Source organism: Lissotriton helveticus, chromosome 6 (assembly GCF_964261635.1).
Source record: "Lissotriton helveticus chromosome 6, aLisHel1.1, whole genome shotgun sequence".
Lineage (NCBI taxonomy): Eukaryota > Metazoa > Chordata > Amphibia > Caudata > Salamandridae > Lissotriton > Lissotriton helveticus.
Window position 1 is genome coordinate 1,135,775,161 of NC_136067.1, and position 12,542 is coordinate 1,135,787,702.

The following is a 12,542-nucleotide window of genomic DNA, read 5'->3' on the forward strand; positions in this document are numbered from 1 at the left end:
TAGCCATGAGTAAACCCATGTCTGCCCTGTCCACATATGGTTTCAATCTGTTTACATGGAGCACCCTGTGGGGGCTCCTAGGGGTGCCAAGGTCCACCAAGTAGGTGACCTCTCCCTTTTTTTCCAGTATGATGTGGGGTCCAGACCATTTGTCTTGGAGAGCTGCTGGGGCCACTGGCTCCAACACCCACACCTTCTGTCCAGGCTGGTACTCAGTCAGGACAGCCTTTTGGTCATGCCAAGCTTTCTGTAATTCTTGGCTGGCCTCCAGGTTTTTGGTTGCTTTCTCCATATATTCAGCCATCCTGGAGCGGAGGCCAAGTACATAGTCCACAATATCAAGTTTAGGCTTTTTGAGAGGTTACTCCCATCCTTCCTTCACAAGACACAATGGACCCCTCACAGGGTGGCCAAACAAAAGTTCAAAAGGGCTGTAGCCAACCCCCTTCTGTGGGACCTCTCTGTAAGCAAATAGTAAGCAGGGTAAAAGGATGTCCCATCTACGCCTGAGCTTTTCAGGTAATCCTTTTATCATTCCCTTTAGGGTCTTGTTGAATCCCTCCACAAGCCCATTGCACTGAGGATGATAAGGTGTGGTGAACTTGTAGTTCACTCACACTGCTAATCCACATTTGTAAAGCGCACAATCACCCGTTAGGGTCTCTAGGCGCTGGGGGCCGTTGGGAAGATTAAGCAAACTTTTGCCCAGAGTCACATGGTGCTGGGCTAACCTGCCGCCGGCGCTGGGGATCGAACCGTGATCCCCAGATTCCAGCGTCAGTCGCCCTGGCCGCGGCGCCACACCTCTCCCTCTCCACACTCTTTCCACATTGCTTTTAAGTATCCAGACATGAAGTTGGTACCTCTGTCTGAAAGTACCTCCTTTGGAAAGCCCACTCTGGAGAAAACTCCAAGTAAGGCCCTTGCCACAACAGGAGCTGTTGTGGTCCTCAGGGGAATAGCCTCTGGGTACCTGGTGGCATGATCCACTACCACCAGAATAAATCTGTGCCCAGATGCTGTTTGGGGATCCATTATTTCAACAATGTAAATCCCAACTCTCTCAAAGGGCACCCCCACCACAGGTAGAGGTATAATGGGGGGCCTTTGTGGTGCCACCTGATTTGCCACTACCTTGGCAGGTGTCACAGGAGCGACAAAACTCCTTGGTATCTTCTGACTTGTGAGGCCAGTGAAAGTGAGGGACAAGCTTGTCCCAAGTCTTGTTCTGGCCTAAGTGTCCTGCAAGGGGAATATCATGGGCCAAGGTTAGAAGGAAGCCCCTAAATTGCAGAGGTATAACCAACCTCCTGGCTGCACCAGGCTTGGGGTCTCTAGCCTCTGAATAAAGGAGCCCATCATCCCAATACACTCTATGGGTACCTTGAGCATTCCCAGCAGCCTCAGCAGCAGCTTGCTGTCTGAGGGGTTCAAGAGAAGGGCAAGTTAATTGAGCCTGCCCCAGATCCGCCCTTGAGGGTCCCCTTGTCCCAAGAAACTCAACCTGATCAGGTGCAAGCTCTTCTGGGACAGTCTCCTCTTGGATCTCAGAATCACCCTCCTGTGAGGTCTGATCCTCAACCTGGGGCAAGTGGGAAGGCACTGCCTTGACCCTCTTGCTCTTTCTCTTGGGTTGTGGTTGGTCTATTGTTTCAAGATCCACCACAGGTTCAGGTAGGCACTTCTCGGCCTGGGACCTGGTTACAGCAAGGACATGTGCTGAAATCCCTAGCATTTCTGCATGAGTCCTGTACTCCACTTCTGACCATAAGGATTCCTCAAGGTCATTGCCCAAAAGACAGTCAACTGGGAGGTCTGCACTAACAACAACTTTCTTGTGGCCAGTTACCCCTCCCCAGGAGAATTTAACAACAGCCACACTATGTGTAGTAGTGGCATTGCTAGCATTGGTCACTAGGTAGTTCTCACCTAGTATCATCTGATCGGGGTCCACAAAGTTAGGTGTCACCATAGTGACACTGGCACATGTGTCCCTGTAGGCCTGAGACAGTTTCTCATTGATTAAAGGCGTCTGCCTGTACTTGCCCAAAGTATTAGGACTTATAGTAGAAGACATAGCTATGTCCCCATCACAGATCAGAACTGCCTGAGTAGGGTTTCTGACTAAGCCAGACTCCATCTCAGTTCCCAGGGTTAACCCTACTATCACCCATGGGTTGTGCACTACCACTACTAACTGTACTAGGGGGTGCAGGTGCCTTAGGGGCTGCAGTGGTAGGAACTGGATTTCTCTTAGTGCATTCACTTCCCCATTGAGAAGTGGACTTACAAGTATTGCACCAAGGATTCTTTGGGCCATCAACCTTCTTTTTCTTGTTTCCATTTTGGGAACCACCCTCCTTATTAGAATTATTTTGGGGGCCTGTAGAAGACTTCTGGTCTTTTTCTTTCTTATCTCCCCCCTTCTGGTCTGCCTTCTTTTGATCACCTCCTTGGTTCTGGGGTTTTTGCTTAACCCTTGTTCTGACCCATTTGTCTGCCTTCTTACCCAATCCTTGGAGAGAGGTCAGATCTGAGTCAATAAGGTGTTGATGCAATTGCTGGTTAGGACAGTTATTAAGGATCTGCTCTCTCATTATAAGATTGTGCAATCCTGTATAGTCTGAGACTTTACTTCCCTGCAACCGACCATCCAGAGCCTTAGTGGCACAATCAACAAAGTCAGTCCAGTCCTGAGTCTGTGCTTTTTGGGTGTCTCTGAACAACAACCTGTATTGCTCAGTGGTTAGGCCAAACCCTTCAATAAGAGCACTCTTTAAGACAGAGTAGTTTTTAGCATCCTCAGGTCTAACACTGAGGAGCTTATCTCTCCCTTTCTCGGAAAAGGAGAGCCACAAGATTGCTGCCCACTGATCTTGAGGGACCTGCTGTACCATGCAGGCCCTCTCCAGAGCAGTTATCCATTTGTGGATATCATCCCCATCTCTGTAGGGGGGCACAATCTTACTCAGGTTTCTATGTTCATAGGACCTGTCTTTATCCTTAGGGATAATGCTGCCACCAGTGGGAGTCTCCCCACATAATCTTTGTTCTCTTGCAAAGGCAAGCTTAGCTTGGGCCAGGGCTACTTCTTCCCTCTCTATTTGGAGTCTAACAGCTCTCATCCTGGCCTTATGATCTTTCCTCTGAGGGGAAGTCATTCCCCTCTGAGATTCTCTTGAGGCACTAGAAGTGTGAGAATCCCTGGAACGAGTTCTCTCCCTTCTATTGCCTGGGAGAATTCTGCTATTGGGTCTGGAGAAGTGGTTCCCTTCTCCATTCCCATGTAGGACCAAGTTGGCTTGGCTAAGCCTCCCAACTAGTACCTGGGTATCCCCTTGATGATTTTCTATATCCTCATCTGACTCTGGGTCCTCCTCCTCCTCTTCTGGGGTGGTGTTCTCAGTATCTGGGGGATTCACTCCTTCTCCTGACCCTGAGGGAACTATTCTAGCTTTCTCAAGATCATCCTTCTCCAGGATGCCTATCAGGATGAGAATGGTAGGGTTGTGACCCTTTTTCAGCTTTCTTGCAGTGCACAAGGCACTCAAGTCTCTGTGCCTGAATTTGTCATAGCTGTAGGTTGCCTGTGGAAGGTCAACCAACACAGGTAGAGAGCTGGGAGCTTCACCTGTGCCAGACATGACTCTAGTGAGGTGTAAGTGATGCACTTCCCTACACTAAGTGTTTCCCTACTGTACCTTGCTAGTGAGTTGTAGTCAGGTTGTGCTAAGCCCTTCTACCTACAACTACTAAGTTCAGTAGAACTTAAATATGTTAAGCTTTGTTTATATGTACCTATGGTACTTAATGTGATCTTTCAATTTGATAAAAGATTGCAATGGTAAAACGACAGCAAGCTCAAATCCGCACCGCTGCTCACCAATGTGAGAAGTTGGCCTGATGTATGATGTCTCCAATTCTGGGGGCACCTTTTATCAGTCCAAACAATCCCTTATGATGGTGGTTGTAAGTCAACCTTAAAGACAAGCTATCCTAGAGGTAGCATGGACTAAGCAGCCTAAAGGCTTAACTCAAGAGGACATGTGAAGCCAGCTGTTTTACCATATGCAATCCTGTAATATCAAATGAAAGGACACCACACAAGTTATATATTATAAAAGTATATGTATTAATTCTTAGAATAATCCCCTGTACTCTTTATGAGTATAGAAGCACAATCGTTTAAACAAAAGCACAGTATAACATATGAAAGTTGCAGAATTATGAATGAGGCCGCTGGCCACTCAAACCATATATCAAAAAAGTGGTATACGTATCACTAATCGATCAGTGGTAAGGCCTAGGGCCTTGGGAATTGCTGGGAATACACTGGACTGACAGCAGTTAGGACAGGAGTAGCCCGCGGGAATCGGGTGCAGCGTTTAAAGCACACGCATGCACCAATGCAAAGTCAATGGTGCGTAAAAGTTATCGAGTCACAGTTTTAAGAGTCTTCCGACTGGACTAGAAGGACAAAACTTTAGACTTAGACACTAGAGGTGTAAACCACTACAGGAGCACTGGCGTTCAAGAGTTACCTCACCCCCAGGAAGCGGGTGCACAGGTGCAAAAGCGTGTCGGGTCTCGTCGTGAAGATTTAGGGTGCCTGGAGATGAAGATGCTGCAGGCGGCCAGTAGAGAAGAGAAGAGTCCGGTTGGATCCAAGGGTGGATTGAAGATGTAGAGTACCTGAAAGCAGAGGGGACAGAGTCTGGGTCACTAGCCAGTGACCAGGAAGGAACCAGGAAGGAACCAGGCAATGTCGGGCGCAAACATGTGGTTGTTGTCTCTGGGGCACCGAGGATGTCCTGGAGTGAATCACAAGCTGTCCCACAAAGGCTCTCACTGTCGGCGGTGTCGACTTCCAGATCGGTGTCAACAGGCCTTGGCAAATGCAACCCACGCAGGATTCAAAGATTGCTTCTTACTCGGACCAGCAAGGTCAGAACGGGTGCTCCTTTTCAGGGGAGCGAGGGCCAGTCTGGAGCAACCAGACTAGCAGAGCAAATTCATAGGTTCGTCTGTACTGGGGCCACTAGCCAACAGGCAAGCAACTGAACCTACGCATCAAGCAGGAAAATGCAAAAGGGCCCCACGCAGCACTCAATGAGTGTGGAGGGGTGAGCTTCGGTGCAAAATCTGCTTGGGGCTGGAGCTTCTCAAACTCCAATGCACAGCTTCGAGGGAGCCTTGGATGCTGCATGGTCAGCACTTTGTTGTTTTTCCAAGATGGCGGGCCCCACGCTTCAGGTCACCTCAACGAGTCTCAGCTTTGCAGGGACTGTGGATCGGGCTGTTGGAAGGCAGGCACGTTGGGTCTTGTTGATCTCTGTTGCTCGAGTTCTGGAGGGAACCGCAACAAAGCAAATCGTGACGAGCAGGATGGTGCCTGTTTGCACAGGGTGGTCACTCCTTGACCACAAGGGAGATTCTTCAGTCTTCCAAGTCGAGAGGGATGTCGAAGGGTCCAGAGTTTTGTTTCATAAGTTTCAGTCAGGATAATCTGATGTGCATCTGCACAGCTCCTAGCTTTATTCCAAATCAAGGCGCTGGATTACCTGCTAGGTCCCTCCTATGGGTGGGACCCAGGAAGGGGGTAGTTACACTCCTTTCCCTTTGTCCAGTTTCGCACCAGAGCTGGGGCTGGAGTGCCCCAGAACCGGTTTGACTGGATTTTGCATGGGACACCTTGTGTGCCCCAGGCAGTGTCTAGTTTCTTTCAACCCTCCCTGCTCCAATCCACTATCTCCTGTCTGGGGAGGTGTAGCACCTCCCTGTGACAGGAAAACCCTTTGTCCCAGCCTCCCCTGTCAAGTTTCGGTCAGCAGCAGGAGGTCAGACTTGTGTCGGGGCAGCAGCATCAATTTTGTGATGCTGAGGCTCTGGTTAGCATTAACCGCGTTTTAAGTAAAGTAACATGTCTTCTCCCTCTAGACGGGTGGAATGCTACCCCCGTCGCCAGAACTGGCGAGGGGGTAGTATTCCAAAGTATATGACACCAAACACGACATATTTTGATAAAGCCAAACCAAAGTTAGCATTAACCGCTAGGATTATAATGCACTTAAGAGTATATGGTATGGCAGTATCACTGGAACAGCAGTAAGGAAATGGTTCCGAACACTGCAGAAAGGCTCAGCTCATGCTAGAGCACCATCTCACATAAAACCAAGCACTCTGCCTCCAGGATTGTAAAGGCCTGCCATAGGAGTGACTTATAGGTGCATATGTGTCCAGATATAGGTTTAGACATAGGTATACTATATCTAAGCAAGGGGTGAGTACACCACCTTGCCCCAGCGGTGTGAACAGCCAGTTGTGTGGATTTAAGTACCAGCCAGGTTTGGCAAAAGATATGCTGCAGCCCCTGGTAGGCCTTGGATGCACCTATGCCTTGAGCACCTATAGTGCATGGTACAGGGGCTGACAAGGTGTCCAGTACCAAATTGGTGATGTACCTATAGTACATGGTTATGAATTTAGAGAGAGAACAGCAGGCTGTGGGTCTGATTAGCAGACCCACAGCCACATTAAGTCGAAAACCAGTGAAGCAAAGAGCAAAAATTGGGGTGACCATAGGATAGCAGACCCTACTCTCCTACAGGCACACCTCCGCCAACCGCCACCTCCATTCCTGCCACATCCCAGCAGACAGCTCGGAGCCATGCCCACACTCAAGAACTGAGCTAGTCTGACAATGAGGAGCAAGGTTCGACGGGCACCCATGACGGGGCAGACAACACCACCACTGCCATCACTCAGGAATCTCGTTGAGCCGATGTGCCCACAACGGCAGGCCAGGCTCGTGTGGGCAGGGGTGGCGGGAGTGGCAACAGGCGGAGGAGAGAACCTGACCAGCCAGCTGCAGGTCCCGGTATGTCTGAGCTCCGCAACATCATGGAGGCATACCGGCGGGACACCAGGGAGTTCGGCCAGGTAGTGGGGGCCCTCACAGAGATAAAAAACCTGCAGACCGAGCAACACGCCAGTCAACAACAACACCAAGGAAGGATGGAGGCAAGACTGGCTGAGCTCCTGGCGGTGCAAAGGGACATTAGCCATTCACTCCGTCGTATTGCTGACAACATGCAGCACCCTCCCTGTGTCACCAGGCAAGACACTTCAAGGCAAAGACGGCCACCAGGCACAGGGAGGGAAGAGGAGGAGGAATTGTCTGACGGAGCGTCCCGTGCATCGTCAAGGCCTGCATATGAGGGTCCCCCAAGGAAGGTGGGTCGTCCACGTAAGACACACTGAGAGGCAGCGGGCCATGCGCATCTCCCAGGACACCTGGTCTGGCACCTGGAGTCTATGTGCAACAGCATCACCTCATTGACTGTCCTACTCTCCCACATGGACTTGCTGGTTGTAGTCTGACCAATGATGGCAAGCACTGTGGTCTGGACTGTGGTGACTCAAACTGGAAGGCATCACATCTCCCTTTGTGAACTTTGGATTCCCCCCTTTTTGTACAGCACCCATCACTAACTTACGTTTCCCACACAAGAACGATAAATAAACAAAACCAACACTAGTGAAATTGATGTTACAGTCATTTACCATCATTCTACAACATACGTGTGGGGATATGTCAAAGTATGCCACAGTGTGGAACAAACTCAACCCATCCATACACTGGGATATGAGTCCGGTCGAGGACACACATAGGTCACAATGTATCATCAAATACATACATGGAGCGCTATACTCACCTGTGATGGTTTCAATCTGCTGAGGGGGTTGGGAGGGCGGGGGGGGGGGGGTGTTTGCCATACTACTCAGACCGACAGTTTTGGAAGAGTGTAATGAAGGTGTAGAGGTCATGGGTCATGTGGAGGTGCCCAGGGAGGGTGTACTAGGTATGTATGTTGATGTGGGAGAACTATCTTCCGCATGCAGTTGTACTGTGGATGTGAGGAATGGTGCACAGGGCAAGGTTGGCTGGATGGAGTTGGTGCAATGGGGTGTTGGATGGGAGACGTCCATGTTCGTCTTCGGGGCTGGGGTTGTGGAGTGCCTCCTGAGTGTGGCTGAGGAGTATGAAGGTGATCCTGCTGTTGAGAGTGAGCCTATTGTAGGTATCTCGAGTGGGCGGTCATGTGGCTGTGGCAGGGTATGTTGAGGGTGAGGTGTTCTGATGCACCCTGTATGTGCACAAGTCCTCCTGGAGTCTGGCTGTTGTTCCTGTGTAGAGGGCGCTGCTGTAGTAGAGCCGGCGGGTGTCTTGTACCTGGGTGACTGTCTGTCTTGACTAGGAGTGGATCTATCTAATAAACATTTGCTGCATGCGGAGGGACTTGCAGCATGAGGTAGAGATGGTATTGATTTGCATGGTTATTGTGAGCGAGGAGTGTACGATGAGCACCTGCTTGCGTGTGTGGCCAATGTGTGCTTGTGCGCTGCGGAGGCCGCTGTGACACAAGGAGTTGTCCCAGCCGTAAGGGGACATTCCTCAGATGATGAGCCCAGTCTTGTCCAAGTCCAGCCTCATGTGGCTGATGTTCCTCCATATGTCAATGCACCTCATGCCTTCTTGAAGGTTGGATCTGGGAGTAGCTGGATCTTTGGTGAGGATGAGGAGCAGCATGGTGTCAATGGCAGAGGACATGATGATGAGATCGTGTGCGCATGTGATGTTGACGAGGGGGGTCATGGAGACAATGTAGATAGTCACACTGAGAGATGAGGCCTGGGCCCGATGACACCAGTGTACTACGTGCCGAAGGGGGGAGGCGGACTCCCTGGGCCTTACTGGTGAGGTACTTGAGGCTTTCATCCTGGGCCTTCCTCTGGATCCCAGTGTTGGAGATGTGTGATCTGACACTTTGGTACCACATGGTGTAGAATGCTGGATGAGAGGTCAATGGGGTGAGGGTGGTGTACTCACCATTGTTGAGCAGGGTCCAATATGTTGGTGGTGGCAATGAGGGCTGTTGCAGTGGGGTGATTACTGTGGAAGATGGTCTGGTGCGGGTTGCCTGGAGATGTTTGCTTGGAGTGAGATGGTCAGTTGCTTGTTGACTGTCTTCTTGATGACATTTGCCGGGCAGGGAAGCAGGGTGATGTTCCAGGAGATCCTGCTGTATTGCCGTACGTCGTCAAAGAAGGGCCTGGGTTCCTGCATGCCTACAGCTCCAATTGAAAGTGGCATACTCAAAGGAGACATTCATGACGTCCCGGAGGTGGGCCTGAAGGATGGTGTTTGCTGTGATTGAGATGTTGTGTGGGAAGGGTCCAGATGGAGAGCCGGAGTGGATGGTGTACATGATCCGGGTGGTGTCTTTGCTGCTGATGGGAGTCCAGGACCTGAGGGGGGTATGTCCTCTGGAAAATAGCGCTGTCTGCCTCTGTGTGGCGAGGCTGTCATGTACGTCCATGAGCTTGCACTGGTAGTAAGTTGTAAGGGATCCCCTTGGCCTTGCAAGGGTGGGATGTCTCTTGGATGGAGAGCTGGGGTCAGATAGTTCTCTCACAATGCCGATGAGGTCATTCATGTTGTGTGTGTTGGTACCTAGGCCATACCTGAAGGTTGTCCTCTTGTCCATGCTGATGATATGGTGATGTCTGTGTGTTGTGGATTTCAGGGCTGAAAGGTAACTGATGGTTGTTTGTTTTACAAGGTTTGCACATGAGTCTGGCTAGACCTGTATGAGTCCAGTAGGTCTGCCTTGTTCCGGGTGGCTTAACTGTTGTTGTGCTTCACAGGAAATTCCGCCAATGTGGCAAGAGTGTTGGATCAGTGGCTGATCCAGTGTGTGCGGTTGCAGGGTGTGACGGTGTTGTTGGTTGGAGTGTCCTGTGTGAGGGTGCCACACAGCTCGTTTGTGTTGACTTTAGTCAATCTTTTTTGGTGGATCTGTAGCGGAGTGTGGTGCAGTGTGTTCTTTTTTGGGTAACTGGATGCAAATGTTGATGTACCAATGCAGGATGGTGCTGTGATTGTCCGCCAGCCAGGACTTGCTGTCTCCCTGACCCATGTAGTCTGTGTAGGTGAGGGCCTGCGTGCTGATGTAGTTGTCCAATGTCTGAGGACCAATCTGTAAAGCCATTTCCCATCTCTGTGATCTCAGTATATTTTACAAATTTTCATATGAAGCTTCTCTGCTCTAATTGCAGGTGTGTAAATCCGGTTCCCCTACTGGCCCCTTGCCCGCCAAGCTACACCACATACTTGGTAAGAGTCCCAATCACCATTTAAGCTCCATCTGGAACCTATCCCTCAAATTGTGCTCTAATCCGGATATGTGGAGACACGTGTTCCTCCTGCCCATCTTAAGGAAAGCCAACGCAGACCCTGAATCTCCTTGCAATCACAGACCTAACTCTCTCGTACCAGCTCCGGCCAAGCTTTAAGTGAACAATTTCTTGCAGCAACTGATGGCCTTTGTTGAAGATAGAATAGCCTCCTTCACGACTCTCAATCCAGCTTCAACCCCGGATATAGTTCGGAGTCGGCCCTTATTGAAATGGCAGACTCTATACGCTGGGTGGTCGACAGAGGTTCCAAGGCGGTGTTGGTGCTGTTAGGCTTGTCGACAGCATTTGACACAGTCGCCCATCCCATTCTTCTGAACCTCCTTAAGACCATAGGTGTGGGGGGCTTCATGGTGAACTGGATATCGTCCTTGCTATCTGACTGCACACAGCAGGTCCAGACCTATCCATCCATCTCCCCAGTCAAATAACTGAAGTGGGGCGTGCCGCTGGTCTCTGCTCTGAGCCCCCTGTTATGTAATATTTACTTAACCTCGCTGGCTGCATCGATTGCCATGTCTGAAGTCAAAATCATATCTATGCTGATGAGCTTCAGCTGCTATTCACCTTGAATGCTGTGTGTGCCGCTAATTTTGACACACTAGAAAATAGTCTCTAGATTATTGTGGCCTGGATGTACCACAATTTCTGAGATATACAGTTAACACCGAGTTCCTATTTATTTAACCAACCTTCTCCCCTCTCTTCAAATCTGTGGTGGCCAGAGGAACTGGCCATTACTCCGGCACACAAGGACTTGGTCAGGAATCTGGGAGTTCGATGGGACAATCAGCTATCCCTTGCCACACAGGTACAAGAGGCGGGTGCCGCTTGTTTTGGCAAGATTAAACTCATCAAGAGAATTATACACTATCTGCACATTGTAACCCGGAAAACGGTGCTTCGCACACTGATTACCTCCCATTTCCACTACGCGAAAGACTCATACGTAGGTCTCACATTAGCCCTGCTCCATATACTGCAGACGGGCAAAAACGCTGCTGCCTGCCTGGTATGTGGAGTCTCACTTTGACAACATATCTCCCCGTACCTTAGACTACTCCATTGGCTGCCATGGCTACTCAAATAGAATTCAAGGCGCTTACACTCGCCTTCAGGGCAGGACAAGGCCGTGGTCCGGTCTACCTTAGGAGGAGACTGCGTCCCTATTGTCAATCATGATCTCTACGTTCCAATGACAAGCACTTGCTCATTAGTCCTTGCTTAGCTAAACCTAGATCAGGAGGTGAAACCTCTCAGGTAGGAACCATCCACTGTTGGACTAAGCTACCTCTTCCGCTGCATCTGATTCTGTATGAATATGATTCTCGCTAAGCCCTTAAGACCTGGAAATTTAGCCTGCTAGATTAGTTGCTCTTCCGTATGCTGCCTCATTTTCGGCACAATATAGTGCTGGGACAACCCCGTAGCTTAGATGTGCGCTCAATACATGACTATTATAATAATTGTAGATGGCTTAGCAGAATTGTGGTTGTAGGCCTGAAGATCTGCAGATGATAGTTAGACTGAAGGTGGTCTGGGTGTTGGTGTGAAACTTGAAGTGAAGATGTTTGACAATGCTGAGTGTGTCCTTGGTGTTGTATGTGACTCTGAGGGGGTACTTCTGAAAAAATAGCAAGTCATCGTCCTGGAGTGTTGGTGTGGTCTCTGCGGATGATCTCTTATCCGTCTGTGATGGCAATGTTGATGTAGTGTGCTGAGGATGCGTTCAACCAGGTAACTGTAATGAAGGAGATGTGTGGGGCTGTTGTGTTGATGAGGTGACAGAGTCCAATGGCATGCTGGTGGATGTAGCGGCTGTGCAGTAGGAGGCACATGACCTGGTTGTACGGACATGGTCTGTCATGCGGGGCAGCGCGTTGTTGGCAGTAGGAGTTGCACACACAGCCAGCAAAGCTGTAATGGGTGCGCTTAGGGATTGCCTGATACCAGGTGGATGAATTTCTGGTGTTCCCTGTTTGGAGGGTGGCTGGAGCATGAGTCTGTTGTGTTACCTGCGTTATGGAAGGACCAGAGGGTCTTGCAGGCGCAGACGGTCCTGCATTTGGCACAGAGGTGGCGCAACAGTGGCACTGACAAGCTGATGCCTGCATTAACAATGGGTGGAGGGAAGGAGGAGCATCTGGGAGATGTGTGTGTTGCAGAATCAGGGCACTCAGTGGTGCAGTGCCGCAGGGGAGGTAGCAGCAGGAATGAGTGAACACATGATGGTGGAAGGGGTGAGACACCATGCAAAAATTAGCACAGAAAGAGAAGGAGGTTTG